The sequence below is a fragment of the Eupeodes corollae genome, chromosome 2, assembly GCF_945859685.1.
Source record: "Eupeodes corollae chromosome 2, idEupCoro1.1, whole genome shotgun sequence".
NCBI lineage: Eukaryota > Metazoa > Arthropoda > Insecta > Diptera > Syrphidae > Eupeodes > Eupeodes corollae.
In genome coordinates, this window is record NC_079148.1 from 21620583 (window position 1) to 21633147 (window position 12565).

Genomic DNA, 12565 nt, shown 5'->3' on the forward strand with positions numbered 1-12565 from the left:
GTGGTTGTTGTAAATCCGAGCTAATGTGAAAAACTAGACGCAAAGCTTTGGAGACTTGAGTTTTCCCCCAAAAATATAAAAAAAAAAACAAATCCTAAATCCATATAAATGGAGATCGTGCAATTTGGGATCGCGATTAGTGGTCATGGTGTGCAAAAGTGTCTACTTTATTATTATTTGCGAGACCGGAGTTTGCTCTTTCCTAAATTTTCTATTTTTATCGTTTTATTGTTATTGGAAGATCAGCTGAGCTCTATAGTTGAGCCTGAAGCCTGAAGTAACGACGCCTAGACTATATTATGGTCTGACCCCTTTTGAGCAATTGATTTTAACAATTGTGTGAATTATAGAAATCATGGTTCCACAATTTACATAAATGTATGTTCATACATTCCACACAAGCTTGAAAGGTACTCCTCCTCCAGTTGTTCTAGAGAGGGGATAGGGACTATATAGAGTGCAATTAGGGGGGGGGAAATATAAATTAGAAGCTGAAGAGGGTTTGGGTGTTTACTTAAGTAATTAGTTCACGCTAAGGGTTCCGGACATATTGTGACATCGACGGTGACAGTTGTTGTTGCTGTTGTTGCAGTTGCAGCAGTTGTTGGACAGCATTCAGTTTTGCCAAGCAAATTGATTTATGCAAGTGGCCAGGTGCAAAAGGCAGTTCCATTTTTTCGTTTTGTTCATTAAAGGCGCATGGTCTGTATTCAATTAGTTTTGTTCACAAGCACCTACCTTATAAACATACCTATAGCATTTCAGCTTTTAGCAGCATGGATTGGATAGAATGGAATTTCAAGTGGAAGTAGGTATACGTTGTACGTTGTAGTTGTGGAACAAATGGACTAACTGTATGCAAACCTACTTATTTCGACGAGAGTAAATTAATCAGCGATTTTGGTCAACATGAGTATAATTTGTGCCAAATAGGTGTCAATGAAGTGCTCTTGAGGCTATAAGAGAGCTCCAATGAAAATGCCTCTCATAGATCAAGGAAAGCTTTTTTTGTGTTCGTTACTTTGCTGGTTCATGGTTTCGGTATTCTAACAAAAACCTTCAATTTGGAAACATAGACATTTCCTGTTTTGTTAACTAGTTTTGAGATAGACACAAGCAAACGATTATTTTTGCTTTTTCTAAATTCATCTAAGGAAATTGTTTTGAATGTATTTTTTTGAGAAACAAACACATTAATGAAATAAATTCATTGAATTAGATAAATGTTTATTAATTTCAAGTTTGTCAAATTTTCAAACTACTATTTTAACTCAACAAAGTCTATTATTAAAGCCTTACAACGATTTTCAATAGAGAACTTAGATTTCGGTTACAATTTCTCTTTGATCTTATGCGCTTACGATTTTGAAATAAGAAGATTCATTTAGAATACTTTGGGAAACGGTTATATTTTACCTTTAATTTTTAAACTGTTAAAAAACACGTAGCGCAAATCTGCTTAAAAACATAAATAAGATGGCGCAACATTTCAAAAGGAACAAAGGCCTAATAACTCACAACTCTTAACCTTTCCTGTAAACGAGTTATGTCAGGGATGGAGTGGACCTACGGGTTTTATGCCAAATCCGAATGGCTTATTTGCGAAAGAACTTTTCATGACAAGAATTACTCTTGGAGAAATTTTCAATTCCTTGCAAGAGGCAGTACCAGTGAAAAACGTTTATGTAGCACAGGCAGGGATTGAATCCAAAACCTCTGGCATGACATTCCTACACACTAACCATAAGGCTTTGGATACTTCAACGCAAACTTCTTTGAGACATAATTTCCGACTTTGAAGTCAATAGACCCAATAATTAAGATGTGACCGTCCTACGCACTAACCATCACGATACGTCAACCCAATAATTTAGGGGATGGGACAAATCGACAGAACCAGATCTTGCGACTTCCTTACCATCGCAATGTTATATTGACTTAAACTCGAGTTCGAGATTTCTTAGTTCCTTAGGTAAATTCACTACAAAAACAGTGAAACTTTTAAAGTGTTATTTCTTAAAGAATTTGTCGAACTTCATCATTTTAAACTATTTTTCTGGCAACGTTAAAGATAAGTGACATTCCATACCAATGCTTCACAAAAAATATAAGGTCTTAAAGACAGAATTCGAGAAGTACTTTTCGCAATTTCGGAATGATTCAAAAGTCCATACATGTCAAAGATCAAAAATAAACCTAAACATCAGTTTAATGATTCTAAAAACTTAGACTTAACACACCTTCACTAACCCAAAAGTCTAATTCAACATTTCCATACTTTACTAAGTTTTAACTCCATAATTGAAGTTCTTCAGATAGCTCTGTTTTTACGACAATCTAGAAATGTATTATTGACAGCTATGGTATGGCTACAAGTCCTGATCACATCCTTGCCATCATCATCATCATCAAGCCACTCCCGAAATTATTGAAAACCTTTTTTTTCTTTCAAAAATTCAACTAAAAATTTACATATTAGTATATTCATAAAAATATAAGCTGCTTGAAGTTGACAATTCGACTAATTACCACTGACAGCTACTGCGCCAACAACATGGCACACTTTGCAGCTCACTCTGTGGCCCATGAGGACCCTCAATCAATGTGTTCAGCAGCAAGTCTCTCGCCTGATCTCGATCCCGAATCCGATCCCCCAAAGAGAAGCAAAGAGAAGAATAAATACCTCCTTTCTTTACGTCTTCAAGAATAGCTCTTACCGCCGCCGATGCCTCCGCCACGCCACCGCTTCAACTGCTGATGCTTATAGCCGTCGATCCGAATACGATAATTTATTAGCACAATTAACGCTGTTTCAACACACACAAACACAAGCTCACATGTGCGCTGCGCGTTGCGGTGCGGGACCCTGTGCTAACCTGTTAACAGTAAAATGTTGCATTGCGGATGCTTGTTTGGGGCTCATTGTGGCGAGGGTGCAGCAAACTGCAGCAACGGCTATGAGCAGCTGATTTTTGTGCAGTGCGGTGTGTGGTGATGCAGTTCAGTGCCAATTGACGCTGCATGTTATGCGCTTTTGTGTTCCGATCACACTCTATTCTTTGGCTTGGTTTAGCTTTGAGTCTTGAGCTAGCTAGTACACTCGTGTCATCCCACGCTACTGCTGGCTGTGAGCTGTGACTGCTATAGCCAATGAACCGCGCTCTGGTGCTGCCACTGATGTTGCATCTGTGCAAACTTGAAACACTCTCCCCATCAGCGCAGCGTTGGTGATGTGGGTGCACTCTAATCAATTTACCTTGCTGTGTCCCGTTGGTTTTATTTTAGTTTGTCTTTTTTTTCGCCAGCCCCGCGCAAATTGTGCCCATTACGATGCGTAAACGTATAGCCCAACAGGTACCAGGTATACGCTGCGCTGTACTGCTCTTTCAGGGTATAGCAAGCAACTAGGTAATGTTCCTATATCTCGCGGTTGCAGCCATAATCCGCCCTGGGAGAAGTGCTCGTAGATCTATCTCCGGGCACAGCATTCCGCGTTCGATTAGCATTCATTTGGCATAAATCTCGAATGAGCATAAAGCATTTCGAGGCCCATTTGTGATGGCCGTAATGGCGCACACTGTATCTCTGTAAGTACTTCTAGCTATAGGAACACCATGAGCGAACGTTTGCATTTGGATAACCCAACCACACCGCACCGAGAAAATTGTGCCTTAATGCAGATGCAGTAAGTTGCAAACTTCTCCGCCACCGCCGGCCGCCGCCGCAGCCACACGTCCGCGTCCGCGTCCAGTTTAGACGATTGCAATACCGTGTTGTTCTTCGGCAGTAGTCGTTGCTGTTTCTGGTGCTAGTGCTGATGCTGATGCTGATTCTGATGCCTGACACTGCTTCGTGTGTGTAGTGTATCTATCTTTGCATCAGGCATCCGTTAATTCATAAATCAGGCGTGGGATACTAATTTTCTTAATTAACGCATATGGTGGTGGTTAAGACTATTTCTTTATTTTTTTCCCTGGAGTTCCTTTGAGGGCAGGTGGTGGGCAAGTTGAAGAACGTATAAGCATCAGCTAAGTTGCCTAAGACAGACTTATGGTATATTGGAACGTTTACGGATGTAAGGTGAAACCTTATTTTGCTATTTGTTTGTTTATTTTGATCGTTTGCTGATGTTTTGGCGTAAATCAGTTGTGTCCGACGTTTGCGTTGTTGTATATAGTTTTTGTTGTCTTGTTTTCGAAAGCTAAGTGCGAACGGAATTGATTAGACCTTATAACCTTGTTGGCAGCTAAAGGTTGATTACATACATGGGTGCGTTTTGGAATATTGTAAAAGTCTACACCATAAGTTACCGTCTTATATGGAAATAGATTGCCTTTTAAGAAGTGTAAATTACCTAGACTGGGGTTTAAGTGATCAGAAGGTGTTGAAATTATTGTTTGAGCTCATTATGGGCACATTTATTTAACTCGGGAATAACGAAAGACTTTTATAAAGATGAGATTTAGTTTTAATTTCTGGATTTCTTGAGCTTATGAAAAAAAGCCATTACGTTAAAAAGAGAGAAATCAATTTTCCGCCAATATTCTGAGACTTTAAAGTTGGTTGAAAGTAGTAATAAGTTTTTCAAAACCTTCCCAAGGTCCTCGTGACATCCAAGAAGTATAAAGATCATAAAATGCTTAAAATTACTGCTTCATTCTGGAGCTATAAGAAACCCTTAAGGAATGCGCATTTTAAATTAATCAATATGATCTAATGCGTTAACAAAATCGTGATTTTCCCCCGTTGGCGTAGGTAAATTTTAATCGTTTTCCGATTTGGATAACAGCTTATTATTAGTCAGTACATATTCAATAGTACTTTCACAGATCAAAGACTTCCTCATTGTATCTTCTTCACTGTTTCCCTAACTATTTTGCTTGTAAGAAGTCACTTTGAATGTCAATGATGTCCATCTGCAATGAATATTGCTCTTCGATCTTCATCATTTTGAAGAATTTGAGAGTCAAAAGTTATTTAAAACCTTCCCAAGTGTCCTTGTGGTATGCAAGAAGTATAAAGAGCATAAATATTTACAAAGCCAACTCCAATGCGTTAACAGAATCGTGATTTTCTCCAGTTGGCGTAGGTAGATTTTAATGTTTTCCAATTTGGATAATAGCTAATTATTAGTCAGTAAATATTCAATAGTACTTTCAAAGATCAAAGACTTCCTTTTTGTATCTTCTTTACTGTTTCGCTAACTAAATTGATTGTTAGAAGTCACTTTGAATGATTTTTCCACACAAAAGTAATTTTGTATTAATTCCACTCTCCCTTAACTTCCCCCATTTATTGAAGCTTTACGTGAACCCCAATACATTTCTGACACTCTCTTACCCCAAATCCCTCCTTCCCACAACATGACTAACTGTTATGTAATGTTGTGGAAGAATTTTAATAACGCACTTAAACAACTCACTATAGCCATTAGCTGCAAAATTTTAACATTCTTCGAAAAGAAAAACAACCTGGCATCTGCATAGTGATCAAAAAGAGAGGAACAGCATAAAACCACCTTCCGTTTTAATTAATCAATTCCAAATGTATGGACCCCTTGCTGGGACAACAAGGCTTTGCACATAGAAATGTCTTCCCAAAGTTATATCGTCTTCACCTTCGTCTTCGTTTGTTATTATTATTTTTTTTTCGAACATTAACATATTCCAGGGGCGGCCGGCCGGTCGGCGTGCCGCAGTTATAGGCAATGTGCAAGTCCCAGTGCTTATAACATCATTGAAAGGTAAAAATTAAAATACCTTAGAGACAAGAGCACGCTGGCTGGGTAGCTAGCTGGATGGGGCTGAAGCACAAAACCGATGATGACCGGCAAGTGGAAATAACTTCGATGGTATGGCGATATGACGGGCATATGCTGGTGTTGCTTCTACTGTTGCCCTTCCAACTTAAAAAACAATTAATTTCAATTATAATTAAGATTGCATTTTATTATTATTAACAAAATTCTCTGTTTAACTGCAATCGAACATGCAAGATCATTAACCAACATCAGAACTTGCCCGGCTCGGTTGGTCGATTTGGCTGGCTATACCAGTTGGCGCGCTGATATAGCCTATGTTGTATCTGCCATAATGGGAAGAAGAGAGTGTTATGTGTCCATGAGCAGCAGGAAGGTTTAGCTTTCTTTTAATACCCATTGAACCTTTGAATCTCTATATAAACTTATTGCGGAAGATACAAACCTCACATAATAAACCTTTGAGAGGCAAAGATTGGTCTCCCGTTCCTGGGTTTTAATGTAAGCTAAATTTTTTTTAATGAGCCTATTAACTGCTTTTGAAGTTTTGTCATAAACAAAGCCCGGTAGTTGCTGACGAAAGTACTAAAAACTTCGACATTTACTATTTTTTATATAGATACCAAGTAAGGTGTATCGTATATGAAGTTTATGTTTTTGAACCTTTTGAAGTTTGCTCGTGCAAAAGGTGATCATTATTGTTTATGATGTAGGAAATTCTCGTCATCATCGTCTTCGTCGCCTGCTGGTATGGACTGTAGAGGTAAAAGGTTTTGATGTTCCTTAGAATAAAATAAAAACGAATTTATGGTAAATTATTCGATGTTCAAGGGACAACATTATATCTGCGGTAAAACTATTTTATGGGTTCCTTTTTTTTCTTCTTTGTTTTAATGCAAAGAAGAAGAATATTTCCTTTTGTCGGAGTTTTTCAATCAACGAAAAATGATTTCAAAAAATGTTGTTGCCCAAATTGCCTTACCAAATAATGTACATTTTTTACTGACAACATGCAATCCATCATCAATGCACACAGGAACATAAGGTTTGGTTGTTTTCTGGAGCTTTTTGAATGCACTTCTTGTACTCTTGTCCACGAAAGAGTGATGCATGTAATAAAAGTTCTTCATCAAATACAAACTTTAGAATAATAACACGCATGTTTTATATGTTTTTGGCAACACAGAAGATTCATCCTTGAATTGAAGGCATACCTTTGATTCCTTCCGAAATACACATTGTAGATGTTTGGGAGTTGTAAGCTATTTAAGTGTGTGCTGCACAACTAAGTTACTGATTGACGAAACAAGTCTTCAGTTATAAATCTTTTAAAAAGTGTTATACCCTAGAATATCAAAACCAACATCCTTAAAATAATTAACTTGTTGGAGAATAAGCGTTCACACTCAAAGATTTTTTCTTTGGGAGGCAGTGTTTTTCTATCTTCTTTTTCAAGTATAGAACTCTAGGTCGGCTTAGCATTGTCTATGAATATTTATCTTCGTTTCAAAAAGGCATCATTCCACCCCCGTAGAGCTTAAGCTTTGTTTTTCCTGTGAAGCATCATTTCCACCTTCCACTGCTGTTAAGGCTCTATTTCTGTTTCCTCCGAAATGACAACACATTTGTATCTTCTTCTGGTCCAGGAACTCAAAATCCATTCCGATTTTTCCATTACTGTTCCAAAACATTATCTATTTCTTGTTCTTTCTGGAAGACCAATCTTGTGCTGTTTTTCCCTGCTTTTTAAAACCAATAGCAGTTCCGATTTTTCTGTAGAATCCTGCATTTCAACTATCAGTTTCAGTTAAAAACACATTATTATTCTATCTTCTTCCAATTTCGGGGCTCTAACCCTTTCTATTATTCTTTTCAGGGAAGAACTTTCTATTTTATCTTTTATAAGTTTTAGACTTAAATATGGGATTCACCTTCTTCTTTTTTTACAATTATTCTTTAAGTAAATAGAAAGCAGTTCTTTTAAGTTCAATAAAAGCCTTAGTTTGAAAATTTAAGAAGAAGAGCAGCGGGATAATAGTTTGAAACAAAACAGAAGGTTTTAATATGAAGTTTTTTAAGAATAAGCAAATCAAAGACGATAGTTCTTAATAAATAAGTTTACTACTGTTTAAAAGTTGTAAGGCTTTAAACTTTGAACCCAGGAACTATTAGAAGTTGTATAACTTATCGATTTCTCCACTTCGAATAGACGAAAAGCTTGTTTCATTGTTGTTTTGAAACAACTGATGTTTGAACACTGAAATCAAAAGTTTAACTAGTTCTAAATTCAACATTCCTGACCAAGAAATCCTTGGCTGTCAAACGAAAAAGTTTTATAATATAAAACTTCAGCAGCTATTAGACCGGCAACACTCACCCTGTGGCTGGACAAGGACACTGACGATCGATTGAATTTTTATTATTATTATAATTGATTACTCTTGACTCAAATATTCGCTCAAAATCCTCAAAGTCGATTAATAAATTATGACAGACATCAATTTTCTGTAAAGCTATAGGTATATATTTATAAGCCTATGTCCACTATATAAACATAGCCTCCTATCTGTTAGTCTTTCTGTCTGTCTTTCTGTATGTCTGTCTGTCTGATTTGTCTATTACTTGTGCGTGTTTTCACAAAAGATGCCGGCTTCCTGATACCGCGTGAGTGCACCCCAGCTAGGTAACATAAAACAAAAAAGGAACCTACAGAAACTCAAGATAAAGACTTAATTTTCGATATAGCTGCTTTGGAAAAATATTCCAGGTTGAAAATTCTCCTCCCCGCTGGCGCTGCCTGCCGAATGGACGCCGCGAAGCACCGTCTTCATTCTAAAGGTATACTTTGATCAGCACCATCTTCGCATATATAGACACATGCCACTGGACACGATTCCTCGTCCTCGTCCTCATCGTCATCCTAGGCCATTGGCCACTTTTTGTGCGCGCATCAGCAATGATCTATTGACGATGTGATTTAGAAAAATTATACGGAAGCGCGTACATGTCCATGTTGGACTGCACTTCGGCTTGTATCTAGGTGGCTTATTGATGAATGCTCTGGCCGTAACTCCGATGGACGGCACGGAACCTATATTCGTACCTTTATAGAACGGGACACATCTCGAGAGCTACCCGGCTGCACTATAGAAAAATGATAAATGGTCTGTTGGAGGTTATTAAGAGTACAGAGTACCTAGCCTATACCTATACCTCTTGATGGGGAGGCACAACTTAGGTAGGTTAGGTCTTATATAGGTATACTTTTACATCTTCTATGACGATGATGATGATGATGTGATGGGAATTGTGGTCGTGTCGACAACGATGATGACGATGACAACGACGACGAGCGAGTGACGTTTTCGAGTTGGTCATGTTGATGAAAGTGTAGTGCAAAGGTTGATAGTTTTTTTTTCTTTTCATACAACATAAACCTTTTGCATCACCTTTTAAAGGCCTCATTCACTATCCAATTATAATTAACCACAATTACTGTGGACATAAAAAAGAAATATACAAAAAAAGCCCAACAATCCATCAAGCGTGCACATTTTGTTGCACTTCAAGAAGTGTGATGATGTTTTTTCTCTTTTTTTTTGAACATGGATCTATAAGTCTACTCCAGCATGATGGTGCACCTTTCTATAAGGTGTTATGTCTTTTCTCGATGATGGCGAAAGGGACAACCGACTACTCGACGATGTGGCATCAACCAACATCTTCACCATCTTATAAGCTATTACTGTCTCCACTTGAATAGCTTCTAATTATTTTTATGCCGAGTTGCGAGATTTTTGTCGAAGTCACCATCCAACAACACCTTAAGTCACACTCATCACTTAAGACCTATGCAGGTATACATACATATGTACCTCAACTAATCTTTAGATTGAAAAATAGAAAAAAAAAGAAAAACAATATAATATTAATAAGCCAGGGAAACACATTTAATTAGAAAATTAGTTATAAGTCATATTGAATGTACATATACGCGGATGTGTAGCCTTAGACAAAAATTAATATTTATGAGGTTTTCGAAAGTTGTTTTGTATTTTTTTTTCACTTTAAACATTTAAGCTTAAAACAATAAATAAAAACAAATGATTGCATAATTAAAAATAAAAATAAATACAGAATTAGTTTTGACATGATGACTGACGTTTGGAAGACGTTAATTATGGAATATTTGAAAAATTAGTTTTTCCAATATTTTGAATTAAATTTTTACAAAATTGTCTACACATTTAGGAAATCTACCGCAGTTCTTAATGGAGTTTGTATAAATGTTAAATAGACCTGCGAAAAGGGTAAATTCTGGGAAGTGCTCAAGGCAAAACCATATAAGACTTTTAAAAAAATTATGAAGAACTAAAAAACCTACAAAAATTACGACCAAAAAGATCTTTCAAACCATTTTTCAAATAATCTTATCTAAAGTAGAAGCTTAAAATTATTTTATTTAAGCTTCTGTAGAAATTTCTTGACAACTTTATCAGTGCCTTTTAAAAGTAAACTATAAAATGGTTGCTTCCCAGGAGAGTTTGAAGCCCTTAGTGGACTTACACAAGGCTGCATGTTGTTTCCAATTTTCTTTTTCTTTTGTGGATCAGTGATTTGTTGTAGGCTGTTTTAAAGGGGAAATGGCATAGACAATTATATCAAATGTACGTTAAACCTTTAGAACCCACACAACAAAAAAGGATGAAAAAAGCAGAATTATTGTAGCTAAAATTAATAAGGGTAAAACGAAAATGATCTGCTTCAGAACTTTTCAGTCATATTTTTTGCAGTATCGGGAAGCAATTGCTGCTGAAGTTTTGAAAATAAATTTTTAGTTTTTGATACAGTTCTGCTATAGGGATGCAGCTGCATCTGGAAACATCAAAACCTCATCAATCGATATCTATGAATTGTCTAAGAATTTCGTATCGTATTTTAAGGAAGAAATTAGCGTAGAAAATTTGGCCAGAAACGCATTGACAGTGAATTGTACACACTCTGCCTCGAAAAGATAATCAGATGGATTCTGCATTACACTCTTAAATGAAAGCTTTAGTATTGATTTCAATTCAATGATTTGAGCACGTTTCTAAGATGAATCAAAATGAATAATATTGAAAGCAAATTTACTAGTTTTTAGGTAGTAACCGTGGCATGATGTTAAGTGCATTTGTCATGCCGGAAGCCTTGAGTTCGATCCCTGCCTGTGCCATCTAAAGTTTTTTTTCACATTTACTGGCTCTTGCGGGGAACTGACAAATTCTCCAAGAGTAATCCTTGCCATGCAAAGTGCATTCTCAATTTGGCCGTTCAGGTTGGGCTTAAAGCTGTGTCCCCTTCCCTGATAACATTACTCGCACACAGGACTGGTTGAGAGTTGTAAGTCACTAGGGCCCGGTTCTCAAATGAATTTTGCGCCACCTAATTTATTATTTATTTAAGTCTACTACATCTTAAAATTAGATTTTGACCGATTTCTAGAACCAAGCTGATTTCTAGAACCTTGAAAAGTCTAAAGATCGAGAATTATCAGTGAGATTGGAGAAGATCTGAAAATTGTACGTCCTTGAGTAGTATACCTTAGGCACTATTTCTGGGTAGGGACCATTGTATAAACTTTTGAATTCTTAGAACTTAGAAGTTAGTAAGTAGTATTATATTTTAAGGCGATTAAGTGAACTTCAGAAAACTCTGAATACTCAAAGAGAAGTTTTATTTAAAATACTCTGAACATTATGGAACCTTTAGAAAATGATAACGAACAGGTAACCTACGTTGGAATCAGTGTTTTCGAATATTGCTGTTGTGTTTTGGCGTAAGTTAAAAACTTGCATAAGCTGTTTCTTGAAGTCGTTTTCTTCTCTTTTCGTTTAAAAAAATTCAATAAATCAATTATTTTATTGCAGTTTGGAAAGAAACAACTGTTCTAAAGTTTTTCAAAAACTTACAATTTCAGTTTGACTTATTCCAAAATCAGTTTCTTTAAAGAGTATTAGAAAATGGATCATTGTTTATTTATTCTTTTCCTAATAAATCATTTTCGTAGGTTTTAAATCAACCTTTTTTCGAAGTTAGGTTTTCTAGACTAGAAGACTTTAAGTTGCTTATCCAGGTCTTGATTAGCTTGCACTTGTTTAATAACACTAAACAAATAGAATGTAGGGGCAAGTTCGTGCGATCGTGGTTTTGCAAATTTCCCCCATTTATCAATACTTCAGTACTGGTTAGCGATGGTTACTTAATTCAAAAATAACAATTTTCCTTCCATCCGCCGCCGATCCGGCCCGACCGCCTGGATCTCCAATACTTACCCATATTTTGTTCGCATGTTATTTTATGTTCATAACCCCTTAAAACAGACCCATCACATTCATAAATTTGCATAAAACAAGTGCAAACAGATACTAAAACATGATATTCCATTCCAAATTATGTTTCTCTGGAATACGAATCTTCTTCCTATTTAATTTCTTTAACTTCTTCTTCGGATGTAAACCTCATTCTTCCTCCCATCATCGTGATTCCCCCTCTTTCTGTTTCTGCTTTTTTTGAAACGAAATGAAATGTACAGAACCACTTTTGCGTGCAATCATCCCGACACGCATTTACACAATAATTAAAGCGGTCAAATTGCGCTCGCGTACACGCTTAATTACCGCAGCTATTGCGAGCTGCATTTATAAAACATATGAGCTAAGCAGCGCTGTGGTGCGCAATGCGCCCATGTGCGAGCCATGTTAAGGTGTCTCTTTCATCCTGATGCGCAATGTGTTTCTCATGCGAAGCGTAGCGGACGGAGCGGAG

At 36.7% G+C, this 12565-nt stretch overlaps 1 protein-coding gene across 10 annotated transcripts in view; it reads left to right on the top strand.

The window, feature by feature from the left end:
• Positions 1-12565, top strand: part of LOC129948561 (longitudinals lacking protein, isoforms N/O/W/X/Y) — a 398307-nt gene that overhangs the window by 247435 nt on the left and 138307 nt on the right. The window lies entirely within an intron of this gene.